Genomic DNA, 12,088 nt, shown 5'->3' with positions numbered 1-12,088 from the left:
GGGGGAAGGATTATTTAAGAGTACACTTCTTCCTACTCTTTTCTGAGCATGTCTGTTGATGTTTTTTTTTTTGTTTATTATTTCTCATTTTGCTCAAATTAAAGTCATTCATTCATTCAAAATGAGATATGATTTATACATACTGAAATACTGTGTATGTTGCCATCAACTCTGGCTGCTCAGAGATGTTTGTCAATTTGTCTTGCCTCCTCCACTACTGAAGCAACAGGTGAAATGACAGCCACTTGCATGAAATGTGTCCCATAAAAATGATAATTAAGTGGCATGTAAAACACAATATATGCTATTTGAATGAACACAATAATGCAAAATATCTCGCAGTATTTCAGGGAATATATGGCAGTGTGAGCACCCCAGAGAAAACGATCATAACCCCAGTACTCATAGTGATACTATAAGCAAACAGAGCATTTGGCTGACACACTGGATTGACTGAATGATTCATTTTGCTCTTACCTGTAGATGAGGGTGGATGTAAGCTGAGTTTTCCTTTCACAGATGAGGCTGACAACACAGCTCTGCAATCCCTGCGTGCACAAAAACATAAGAAAATATAGTAAGAAAATGTTACTAAATGTAGTTCATGTGAAAGACAGTGACATGGATTTAGGATGGTTGAATAAAGAATTTCATTTAAAAAAAAAAAACACACAGATCAGTCTTTCCTTAAGGTCAGCCTGTATACTGGAGCTGAAGTTACCATGTGCACCTGTCATGTTTTAACTTATATAACAATGAGGCCTGCTATTGTGGTTTCCAACAGAATCAAATGAACATGGTTCATATTAAATCCTTAGCTATAAATCAGAATCAGCTTTTCTTTATGCCGAGCAGCTTTCATATGTTTGTCTTTATTTTATTTGATGTATCGAGTTAAATGGAACATACATCAGGTCATACAGACGAGGCACATACGGCAAATTTAAAACATTGTGTTTTCTGTAATGCAGACGCGCAGGTTGCCAGCCAAAGATCGCAGATTTTATTAGATCTTGTAAGTGGAGCATCACGTCTTACAGATTCCCACCTGTGGAGTTGGAAAATTTAACTCAAATAAATATTCTTTATATAAACATGACACTATGGGCGGGTCCATTTCTTCATCTCTAAGAAAACACAGCCTCCAAAACACTGTAACTCACACTGGATTCATTTCACACGTTTCTTTTTATTGCCACCCTATAAACCACTCCAGCCTCATGTATGTGCGCGTGTGAGTGTGTATATGTGTCTCGGTTTTGTGTGTCTGTCTGTGGCCTTTAAGCATGTGTTATCCCCCATAGTCAGAACCACCATTAGATAAAGAGGTCAATTCATATTAGGTGTTAAAAAGGCCACATTGTCCATAAATCAAAAAGGTCTACAAACTTTAATACATCTCGCAAAGCACAAGCAGTGGAAAAAGAAATTAAAAATTACTGCATTTACTCAAATAAAGCTGCCATTCAGTGCCTGACAAAGAAAATGACATGCCATTTGGTGATTGCTGTGAGTCAAAAAAGTCAAGAATAATGGTTCCTTTAGTTCACACAGAGCTCCACTAAAAACATCCCAGAGGACCAGAACTCCCTGCACTTTAATAGCCGTGACAGGGCATGAGCCTTATCCAGACTAAAGCGAAACATACCCAAAGAAACACCTCGTCGCAGATTTAGGGAAAAATAAAGCCACTTGAGTTTGTTTGCACAGCTGCCAGATGAAAGATCATGAGCGAGAATCATTACATGTTAGAGAATATGAAGATATAACCCAGGCCCAGGCTTGACTGTAAGAAAGAAGATTTATAGGGCGAGATTAATCTAACTCATCCCTCTGGCAAACAGCTCTGCTCTAAAGACAGAAAGCATTTGTTTTAAACAAGCTGAACCAACACTGATTACCAATGTATCGCAAAACAAAATTATAAGTGTAAGGATGATAAAAGGAGGATAGTGTTTAGATAAGCTACACAGACGACACTGAGGCTCCAGGCTGATGGAGAAGTTTACAAGTCAGTCTTTGTTTATGCCATGTGCTCTCAAACAAAATACTCCTTATCTGTTTGACCTGACCTGAAAAGTTAAAGGGCAGAATAACCTGATAAGTATGAGCAGTGTTGCAAATATCAGAAAGAGAGAGAGAGACAAATCCCAACATGAACATTAAACACCTGATGGCTGTGGTGTGCGTTAACTCTGGGGTACAACACCTCCGCTCACCTGCAAGCCAGTCGTTTTACAAACTGAGGGAAATCGCTCCAATCTACCTCACATCTGATCTGAGGTATGTGGGGAAGCAGAAAATGCCACTGTGGGTATCAGCTTACAGTCCAGCCTTCAGGTATCAAAAGCAGGCGTGTCGTGGCGAGAGCCAGGCGGTGTGCCAGACAGTTGGTTGTTTCTAAAAGGATCAGTGAGGCGGATTACTGCCTAAATCTCTTCTTTCACTCAGTTCCTACAAACTGTCATTTCTCTCTCTCCTTCACAATAGCCAATGAAAACACTGACAGGTCGGGTGACTCCAGAAAAGAAGTGGCCCACAGTGGAAACACATGTAGATGGAGATAGACACGGGATGACTTTCTTGTTTGCAGTGTCATTCACAATGTTGCTCTTGATAAGTTCTGTTTTGTTGTAACACACTTATCCTTATCTGTGTGAGACCTTGATGAGAGAAAGCTGTTGTTTGGAGAACGCAGATGATGGATTCTGATGACTGACAGATTTCCGCAGACAAAGCCGCAGACAAACAAGCACGTGCACAGGTGCCTCTGCCAACAAATCAAGTTGTAGTTTACATCCATGTCTGTCTGGACTCACAATATAACTAGTGAAGACTTTGAAGGAATTTAATAAAAAGGTATTAAGTGTATTTTTTGGCAAAACATGAATGCTTCAAACACATCTTCAACCCAATACCACAGAAGATCTACACAGTCACCACAGTTTCAAGGCACCCAAGGTAAGTGTCACCAGTAGGGATCTCCAGGGGAAGTCAAACAATGTTCATCTGCACACAATGCGATGACACAGAGCTGGTTGAATATCAGCAAAGTTTCCCTGCTTCCCTTCACTGGTTCCTGTACAGCAGGGTCGGTCTTTTTTTCACTGTTATAATCATTAAAAGCAAAAGCAGCATGTGTATACATTCAGTAGGCTATATCTTCAGGGTTTGATTTTGGTTTTGGAACAGGGAAGAAACGTATATCTTTTTCCAACCTCTCCAGGTAACGAGTATCATTAATACACAACGTGCCCCAGGCACAACATTTAGCTCCAAATCCACAAAACCAGCCTGAAAATGAAGGAAATCTGAAACAATTGCATTAGAGTCCGATGCCACGTTATGATTGGCCAGTCTGTGTCCAGGGGCGAAGGGTCAATTGGGTATCCAACTAAATGTCTCCCCTTCTGTTCCTGAGTTATGACGTTGAATATTGATATTAATATTCTGTCTCTTTATCATTTTATCCTATAAGACATTTGTTTGAAATTTTGTCATAATGAGTGTATGGTTGCTTGAGCTATGGCTAAAAACATGTTTTGACCTTGACCTTTGATTTCCAAATTCTTACCAGTTTATCCTTAAGTCCAAGTTTGTACCAAATTTGAGGAAATTCCCTCAAGGCATTCTTGAGATAACGCTCTCACAATAATGGGACGGAGGCATGGACGAACAACCCCAAAACACAATGCCTCCAGCCAAGGATGTTGCTGGCATGGAGGCATAAAAATGTAGTCCTTAAAAAAGAAACTACTTTCAGTATAATGTTGAGTATGTACAACCTACCTTCAGTTAACAGAATTAAAAGCCCAATACAGATCTAATAGGACAGAAATACAATCAAATAAGTAAGGAGGAGAAAGGCAAAGAGAACTGACAGAATATTATTTCTAATCCGTACAGTATAAACAGACATGACTGATATGACCAATATTTACACATAAAGGTTATCTATACGTGTTTTCTTCTGTATATTTATCAGTCGTGGGTGTACACAGATGCACACATATTGTCCACGACAACAACACAGCACATTTTTCCAATCTCTCTCTCCATGTGAACTCGTCACAGCTGCAGTTCTTTGTAAACTCTTAGCTCATTTTTTAGGTAAGGGTTAATCTATTTGCCCTGCTGAAATAAATTCTATATATGCGTAAAAACAACTGCACGCTACCAAATTCACAGCACTCTCATTCGAAGTCACGGCATTATTATATTATGATTAATAACTCAATATCTGTCATGAACTCTATTCTGATCTCAGACCTTTCTACAAGCCGACATACCACCCACCCTCCACCATCTGCAGCTATGCAGTAAAACAGTCCCACCATAGAGGTTTTAGTGAATCCTACAAAACCATTAAAAGAAAACACATGATCAAATTCATGTGAGTCTGTAAATAGCCGAATGTCTGAACAGAAGATTGATTCATACTTATGGGTAAAGTGGCAATCACTCAGCAAGCCCAACCTTTTACCCTGCACTCACACATCACTGCTCTGAGGCACGTTTGTTAGCTGCTCTCACACATACTCTCACACACACACACGGGAACACACACATGTACCCCACCCACATTGTAAAAGCGCTCACCAGTCTGATGCCCAGTCTCCAGGCCTTCCAAATCTACACCAACGTTGATCCAAACTTAAATAAAGCCAGACTCAAGGAGAGTCTGCTGTGCAGCACACCACATAAAACAGTTTACTTTAAATTGGCAAACATGTACCACGAGTCTGTTTTTCTCTTTTACCTTATTGTCTTTCTGTTTTTATACTTTCTCTCTCTGTCCCTTTTAGGCACACACATCCATATGAAGGCCATGTTCCACAGCCAGCAGCAGCTCTGTAACTGTATTTACAGCGACCTGGCAGGATTCAATTACAATGAAAACCATCCACCTCATTTACAGGCTGTAGTCTCCCCCAGAAAGGTATCACAAAGTGAAGCTGCTACATTCAACTACAATTTCAGAGCTGGGCAAGAAAATAGAGACATAAATAAGGAAAAGGCTGAAAATGGTAAAAGGCAGGGCTGCCCTCTTATAGTTGACCAAAAGTTAGTCGAACAGAAAGGTCATTAGTCAGCAACCTATGTGACTGGACCCTGTGGGAATTTAATGTGAAAGGACAGACACAGGAAGAACCTGCTGTACATGACCTGCTCAGCACCAAACAGCAGGCAGACAAAGTTTGCAGCTAGCTGGTGAACACAGTGGAGTGTTTAACTCCAGTGTTTAAAAGAAGGGACAGAAACTTTTACCTTAGTGGGGAGGTGTGGTTGACACTGTTACTGGGTATGACACATTCTTCTAACAGATGTGATTGGCTGTCACAGACACACCATTTTGTGAGACTGCAGGGTGTGGACACCCAGTGGAAATGAAATGAACTGCGTCACAATATGAGTCTGTGAAAGTGTTGTCATTGTTTGTGTGATCACTCTGCTGATGGCAGGTTGAGACAGACCCAAGTCATCACTGCTGCACTGTTGCATTTTTCCAGTTTTCCAAATATCTTAGTATTGTGATCATTTTATTTCTGGCATTACAGTGTTATTGTGTTGGGTGGGAAAAGTGTACATATCCCTGATGTGACTGACTATACAAACATCCCCACACTATCTAATGTGTGGCATTCCATTTAAAAATCTCCCTCCTCCCTACTCCTCAAAGTTTTTCGCCTTAGGAGCTCTTTTAATGTCTGAGATGCTCTGTGAATAACATTTATTTTTACAAGGACCTGGGGCCATATTCACAAAGCTTTCCAGTGCTAGAGCTGCTCCTAGTGATGACACTCAAGAAAATTCTTAGAATTGTGACATTTTCCTTGAATTTCCCCTTGAAGGGTCCTTGTGAAGATAAAAGTTATTCACAGAGCATCTTAGAGCTCCTAAAGTGAAAAAAACTGTTAGGAGCAGGGAGGAGGACTTTTAAGAGGCTTAAGAGTTTTCAAGCAGAGGAGAAAATGGTGGAAACAGAGGTTGGAGAAATGTTCTCAAAACACTGAATGACAGCAAGTAAATATGATACCACATATTAATGATAATATGTGTGGTTGATGTCAACAGGGATATGTACACATTTCCCACCTAACACTATAACGCCAGAAATAAAATGAACACAACACTAAGACATTTGGAATAATGCAACAGTGCAGCAGTGATGACTTTCGTCTGTCTCAACCTGCCATCAGCAGACTGATCACACTAACAATGACAACACTGCCAGTCTCATATTGTGATGTAGTTCATTTCATTTCCACTGGGTGTCCACACCTTGCAGGCTCACAAAGGGGTGTGTCTGTGACAACCAATCACATCTGTTAAAAGAATGCATCACACCTAGCAACGGGGCCAACCACTAGAGATGTACCGATACCACTTTTTCCTTCCCGATACCGATTACGATCCCTGAACCTTAGGTATCTGCTGATACCGAGTACTGATCCGATACCAGCGCGTAAAATAAAAATGGATGGGATATGAATTATTCTCCTAAAACTCTATGTAAAATATTAAGAAATAAATACATAATAGTAGAATGAATGCCATAAAACTTTTTTTATTATTATTATCCAGTGTTGACACAGATCAGGACACAGGTTAAAGGGCAGCCACACAATTTGGTACAAAAGACATTTGACATGAATGCTTTTTAAACTCTGCTCCATTTCCGTTTCGTGCGTATGCATAATGACGTGAGGCATTACGTAGTATCGGATTGGTCATAGACTGTACTCGCCAATACCCGATACCGCATTTTAGGCAGTATCGGAGGCATTTCCGATACTGGTATCGGTATTGGTACAACTCTACCAACCACACCTCCTCACTAAGGTAAAAGTTTTTGTCCCTTCCTCACTCAGTGCTAAGGACTCCTTACTAAAAAAATGTAGGAGCTCTCTGAGAATATTCTCATAATGGTTGTCAACATAGCCCTAGGTCTTAACTTTAAGGGGAAGTTCTAATAAAACGTCACAATTCTAAAAATGTTCTTAGAATTTCATCACGAAAAGCGACTCTTTAACTTGGAAGCTTTGTGAATGCGGCCCCTCATATTTGCATCAACAGTTGGTAGAGACAAAAATCAGAGACCACAGATAGTGAAAATGGATTTGCGTTCATCAGGTGGCCGGAAACACAACTTCAAACGTTCACCATACCAATTTATGTCAGTGTTAAGGTCTCAGCTTGTTTCTGCTGCCCCCAAGTGGGCAAAAAATGAGCTACTGCAGGTATGAAAGACTAAACAATCAGTTGACAGAAAAATAATTATCAGATTAACCAACAGTGGAAATTACTATTATTTGCAACAGAGGACAGGAGGTAATTGTATTAATCCCATTCTGTAAACTTTAAACCCAACTAGGAGATTAAGATGCACTTGTTGTGTTCTTCCTGTACAGAGTGTTTAATACAGATATGATAACAACTACAAATCTTCTTATTGAAAGTAGAATGTGTTAAAGACGACCCTGAGGAAGACAGATGCAGAGGTGGGGAGGGAGACTGAGTGCAGCCAGGCAGAGAACTGAACTGATACTTTAATCATTAGTAACAAGCAGCACAGTATGTTTTATCCAGCTGGAAAACAGAGCTCAGACACAGACAGGCTTCATTTAACTTGCATATCAAATTAAAATTGCACTGTGTAGACACATACTCGCAGTTTAATTCAAACTTGTAAGAGCCATGCAAAGTGAAACACAGTGTCAAGGATGTTGTTTTCTTATTCTTTAATGAGAAACATTCCCAGGGTCTATCTATGAGACAATGGCAATATCGACTCCAGCAGCACAAAACATGAAGCTTTAATTCTCTTAAGCAAACTCCTGCCAGCTCCAATAAAACCCAGGCAACCATACTGCAGCCTGACCTCAGCTGAACCTTTACTCAGACCTGTCAGATGTAACAGAGATACTGTGTGGTAGATGTAATCTCTGAAAGGCAAACTATTTTGTTTACCACTGAATGTCTTGCTTTACATGTGGTAACAGGTCCAATCCCTACAGTTATCCTGTCTGAATGTTGCTCTTAGTTCTCTATAAGATGTTGTTACTGAAAATATCCCTATTTATTCTTCGACCTGATGACAGTCCTCAGAGGGACTCACCCAAAGTGCATCCTGTCAGTCAGCGTCCACAGACCACCCCTGCTGGCTACACCTGCCAGAAAACATCGACTGTGTTTGCAGAAGTTTGATTGACGCGCTGACTCTGGTGACTGACGTGATGTGTTTCCCAAGAAAACACCCCTAGAGGTGTGAAGTACAGTATGGAGTCATGAACAGGTTAGAGCTGCGCCTGTGTGTGTGGGTCTGTATGTGTACGTATACGTGAGCGATGGTCGTTGCTGTGTGATTTTTAAGGAGGTGTCTGAGATAGAGAACAGCAGTCTGAAGGATATGACTCATTACTGGCTCTATAGACCCCTCAGTATATGCACCTGGCTCTACCTGGAGACCCAAAACAAGGAACAAATGTATTTACCTGCCTGGTTACCAAATCTTTTCCGTCGGTTGGCTCTGGAGCCTTTTCTCACCTCAACACTTTGAGGGGTTAAACGTGATGCAGAAAAGACACTTTGAGGCCAGTAGTTATTTTCTCATTTTGTTTCTTCCAACAGGGTTTCCCACACTTTCTCATCATCAAATTCGAGGACTTTTCAATGACTTTCCAGACTTAAATCCCTCAAATTCAAAAACCCAACGCAGCTGAGTTTGACTCACAGATCAAGGTTAATCAATGTTATCTTGAGGCATGCTGTCCTGAGTGATGCTCCCGCAGCATGGCTTGTCAAAGGTCCGTCGCTAATGGTGTGGACTTTAATTGATTTGCTGCAGGCTTTGCATCGGGCCATGTAGATGTCCCACGGATCTTTAACAAGCCAGTCTTTGTAAATGTCTTTATTGAGCCACAAGTCCTGAAACTTTGATTTTTCAGGCAAGGCTAAAGGCTTGCTCAAAGTTATATAATCACACAAAGTACAGTTCTTGAGTTGTAACCCACTCTTCTACAATATCCTATTCTGAGTATGAGTGAGACAATGGTAACGGATAAGGGAATAGAAGGGGTTAAGGAAGTCCTGTATCTAGACATTTTATTTTATTCTAATTCTTTTTTATCCCTTTATTTACTCTATGCACACTGAATACACTCATGTTGTGTCTTGTTTACATGTTCATGTTTTCCTGCATCTGTGAACTTATCATTTCAAATTTTCTGTGAAATGAAATGAGTGCTGAACTAAATTAAAAAATATATATAAATTTCTATTATTGCACAAAATATATCAATTCAAGTAAGTGACCCATGTGTATGTCTATTTTCAAGAACATTCAACATTTACTTAAATTCAGAAAACTTTCAGCAATTTCGAGGTCCTGCGGGACGTGTTTGCCTCTCAATACTATAAAACTCCTTGATTTAAATGGGCGTCCTGCTAGGTTAAATGAGCTGTGTCACAGGGCCTTTACTTGCAAAAGAACAGGTTGATGGATGGACTTACAGGTTTGGAAGATCAAAACAGTTGAAACCTGAAGCACCCCAACAATTACCCTACCAGTCCATAAATCTCCACTCTGTCCTCTCGTTCCTTCTTTGATTACACAAAAACAACAAACACACAGGGACTCGACACCACAGCAAAGCGGACTCAGCACGAAATCACATGCTTCTCCTGAGTAAATCTGGGAAATCAAACTCTCGTGTCTCAAATCAGTGAGAAAGTGAAATGTTTACCGACTCAAAATTGCATCTACTGTTCAACTCCAGTCCAGAAGGTTCAAGCAGTCCTCTCTGAATCTGGGCTCATTTCAACAGCCGACATTACGTCAGACGTTTGACTCAAAGTATGTGAAAATGTTATCCTTTTGGGTGCAAGAGTCTTTTTAAACATTAAAAACATTAAATTTGACACTGACCTTTACAATGACCAACTGTAAACATTTTAAGGTTTGCTTCTTTGGTTTCAAAACACAGATACGCCACGCGCTGCTACAGAGCCCCGTGCTCACTTCCATACAGTAGACCCACTCACTGCTCTTTTACGACATCCAGTATGAGACCCTCCCTACCTGCAACCCAGTCTGACTAAATCCCCAAGAATGTGGAGAAAAAAGAGAAGAGAGACACGAGGACAATATAAATATCTGATACTCCTAAATTAGTGTTGCAATAAATCACAGCATAAAAGCACAACTGAGGAAAACTATGTTTTGGTTAACATTATCATAGAGATCACTTAGCAGCTGAACAGCAGCTATGTTTACAACGACATTATAATGTGTTTATGGCCAGAAAACAAACAGTGTAACAGTGTTCCTTTCACTTCACTTAAATTAGACTTTAAATTGTGCCAGTACCCGAACATTAATCAGTAAGTCAGCAGGCTGTCCACAGCATGCTCATGTTGCCGTTATAGGAAGTAGTGTTTTGGTCTTACACAATTAGATACACTAAAGGCTAATGTGTTTATGACACACAATGTCATAGGGAAAAAAACATATATACAAATATATATAGAATTCATTTGCCGATTTGCCATTTTCTGAAGTACTATACATTATTGATTTTTCTGTATAGCTGCATTTTGTGTTGTGGAAACACTGTCTTGGTTTAGGAATACTTCTTTGTGGGGGTTTTCCCCCTAAATGTATTTCTTAAAAATAAATTGATCCACTATGGAGAGGGGAGAAGAAGAGGGATGATTCTCGCACACATCCAGGCAAAAAAACTCAGGTGAAAGACTTCACAAAAGGGGCACAAAGTAGGGCTGTGACAGTATCAGTGTTGTCGCGATACTAGAATTGATAACTTATACAATACATTGAAAAATATAGATATTCAAAAGCATTTTCAATACCATTGGGAAAATTTACACTGAGAGCACACACTTTTTTATAACAAGGTTACAACATAAAAACAACTTTTCTTTTCTTGGTTCGAGGAGAGAAAAGCAGAAATATTGTGAGTACTGGGCACCCAGTGGCTTGGTAGATAGAGCAGGTGTCCCTATACAAAGGCAAGGTCCTTGCCGCAGTGGCCATGGGTCCTCTCCCCCTTTCATGCTTAGACTGTCCTATCACATAAAGGCAGAAAGCCAAAAAAATTCTGAATAACTAAATAAATAATAATAATATGAACAGCCCTGGATGTCTCAGGCTATTTTAGCGAGTTACCGCTCAGAGGGAACTCAGTCAGCGGCTCCTCTGGCAGCAGCACAGCGTCTCTCCCTCTCCTCTCTCGCTGTGTGCACATGGAAGTCGGTTTTGTCAAGTCATTTTGTCATAAACCTTTGGTAATGAAAACCTACTTGCTGCTCATGGCTCCACAAAAAACTACATATATGTGAATGTGCAATAGTTATGGTAGCATAACAGCCTGTTTTTGCTAAAAGAAGGAAATCACCTGATAGATCCCAGGGTACATTTTTTTGTATTTAGGAGCTGTTTAAATGTGTATTTTGTGGTAGATTTGAGCCAAAGTAGAGCATTTTTTTAAATAATCTATTATGTCAAGAAAAAAAAAAATGCAGTGCTGACATCACCATGGTAATGCTATGTCACCACAGTATTGGGTGCAGACCTATTTTGTGCCCTGCAGACAACTTTCTTTCAACCAAAGCAAAAACTGCATGATGAACAAAGCCACAGAATCAGATGTCACTAATAGCATTTTCTGGCGCACTACTTCAAACCATATCCATTGTTTAACAGAGTTTACTCACTGACCAGACACTAAAAAATGTTGTACGATCTTAATTTATTTCTACAATTTATGTTTGTGATTAGAATATACAGTCCATTCTGTTCATCCTTGATGATTCAGACTTTGAGATTACAGAGATTGTTACAGAACAGCATGTTTGTTGTTTTCTTTGTGTTGGATAGATGGTCGGCCTGTCAAGGTTATGCTTAGATGGATGAATAAAAGGCAGACAGCAGACACACAAGCAGACAAGAAAACAACACGGAGAGGTAACAAGGAGGGCACGGTCAGGGCACGAACACGCAAAACTAATTCATATGGGATGAAAACCAATCTTGAAGGAGAGCCACTTCACCTTGAGAACGCCTTGTGGC

The 12,088-nt window shown here is 40.1% G+C and overlaps 1 protein-coding gene across 1 annotated transcript in view; it reads right to left on the bottom strand.

Moving 5' to 3' along the window:
- bmpr1ba (bone morphogenetic protein receptor, type IBa) overlaps positions 1 to 12,088 on the bottom strand; it is a 102,113-nt gene that overhangs the window by 71,917 nt on the left and 18,108 nt on the right. Inside the window, exon 2 of the mRNA XM_033620363.2 lies at positions 478 to 548. The gene's annotated coding sequence lies outside the window, so the exon portion shown is untranslated. The remainder of the gene's footprint in view (positions 1 to 477; positions 549 to 12,088) is intronic.

Source organism: Epinephelus lanceolatus, chromosome 9 (genome assembly GCF_041903045.1).
Source record: "Epinephelus lanceolatus isolate andai-2023 chromosome 9, ASM4190304v1, whole genome shotgun sequence".
In the NCBI taxonomy this organism is placed as follows: Eukaryota; Metazoa; Chordata; class Actinopteri; order Perciformes; family Serranidae; genus Epinephelus; species Epinephelus lanceolatus.
The sequence above is the reverse complement of the archived record's forward strand: the minus strand, read 5'-3'. Positions and strand labels throughout refer to the sequence as shown.